Genomic DNA, 2,090 nt, shown 5'->3' on the forward strand with positions numbered 1-2,090 from the left:
GGTAGTACCGCTTGTCAACATAAGCGGTAGTACCGCCCAGCGAGACTCAACGACTAGACAAAAAGGCTTGGCTCAAAAAGAACAAAAAAAACAAACGGCAAGAGTAGGAAACTAAGACTAAGCACAGAGAAAGAAAGGCAAGGTACAACAAGGACGAACCACAAGACACAACCTCTCCAAGGAGAGGGCGGTGGCCGGAGCCACCTATGTTTGAGTCAATTGGTATGGCACCGCGAAGAATTATCCTTGGGCCCATGACCAAAACTCGTCTTTGAAGCACAAGTACCATCAAAAATGGCTAATGTGAAAGAGTTGATCAATTTATGCATAATGGGGGGAGGGAGAGTTCATTGAGAGAACAACACTCCCCCTATGTCCATGCCTACACCTAAACAAGATAACAAGTTGAGTATGGTGGGGTGTGCAAGGGTTCAAGCAACATTGCTCGAATCAATGATATTTAGCTCATGCCTTAACTCGCGAAATCTTGCTTCATCCAAAGGCTTCGTGAAAATATTTGCAAGGTTATCATGAGTGTTGACATAGTTGAGCTCGCTCTCCCCTCGCCTAATATGATCCCGGATGAAGTGATACCGAATCTCAATATGCTTCGTATTGAAGTGTTGCACCGGGTTGAGAGAAATCTTGATGGCACTTTCATTGTCACACCACAGAGGCACTTTGTCACAAATGACACCGTAATCCTTTAAAGTTTGCCTCATCCATAAGAGTTGTGCACAACAACTACCGGCCGCCACATACTCCTCTTCGGTGTACGAGAGAGACACACAACTCTGCTTCTTGGAAGACCAACTCACCAAAGAGCAACCATGGAATTGGCACCCTCCGGAAGTGGACTTCCTATCCACTTTGTCTCCCGCCCAATCGGAGTCCGAATATCCTACAAGCTTTAAGTTTGCTCCTCTTGGGTACCATAAGCCAAAGTTTTGGGTATGAGCCAAATATCAAAAGATTCGTTGACCGCCACAAAGTGGCTTTCCTTAGGTGCGGCTTGAAACCGTGCACAAATTCCCACACTCAACATGATATCCGGTCTAGATGCACAAAGGTAAAGCAAGGAGCCAATCATGGAGCGATATACCTTTTGATCCACCGCTTTACCATTGGGATCAATGTCAAGTTGGCACTTGGTGGGCATTGGAGTGGAAGCCGGCTTGACATCATTTAGCTTGAATCTCTTAAGCATGTCTTGAGTGTATTTAGCTTGGTTGAAGAAGGTTCCTTCTCTTCTTTGCTTCACTTCGAACCCGAGGAAGAACTTCAACTCTCCCATGGAAGACATCTTGAACTTTGAGGTCATGAGAGCGGCAAATTCCTCATTGAAAGCTTTGTTAGGGGAACCAAAAATAATATCATCAACATATAGTTGGCACACAAACAACTCCCCTTTGACCTTCTTAGTAAAAAGAGTGGGGTCGATTAGCCCAACTTCAAATCCACGATCTTGTAACAACTCGGTAAGGTGGTCATACCACGCACGTGGGGCTTGTTTAAGGCCATAGAGTGCCTTATCGAGTTGATACACATGATCGGGGAAGTAGGGATCCTCGAACCCGGGGGGTTGTTTGACATAGACCAACTCATTAATGGGACCATTAAGAAAAGCACTCTTCACATCCATTTGTTGCAACTTAAAGTTATGATGAGAAGCATAGGCAATTAGCATGCGAATGGACTCAAGGAGAGCAATGGGAGCAAAGGTTTCACTGTAGTCGATACCCTCGACTTGGGAGTAGCCTTGTGCCACCAAATGAGCCTTGTTGCAAATGATAGTTCCATGAGCATCTTGCTTGTTTTTGAATATCCACTTGGTCCCGATGACATTATGGTTCCCCGTTGGCCTTGGCACCAATCTCCACACCTTGTTGTGCTCGAAGTTGTTAAGTTCTTCATGCATTGCATTAAGCCAATCCGGATCCTCGAGCGCTTCATAAACCTTTTGGGGTTCCACACAAGAGACAAACACATGATGTTCACAATAGTTTGATAATTGTCTATGAGTGCTTACCCCCTTAGTTAAGCTTCCAAGCACATTCTCCGTGATGTGCCCTTTGGTGGTGAGCTTGGAA

This window comes from Triticum aestivum, chromosome 7D, assembly GCF_018294505.1.
Source record: "Triticum aestivum cultivar Chinese Spring chromosome 7D, IWGSC CS RefSeq v2.1, whole genome shotgun sequence".
In the NCBI taxonomy this organism is placed as follows: Eukaryota; Viridiplantae; Streptophyta; class Magnoliopsida; order Poales; family Poaceae; genus Triticum; species Triticum aestivum.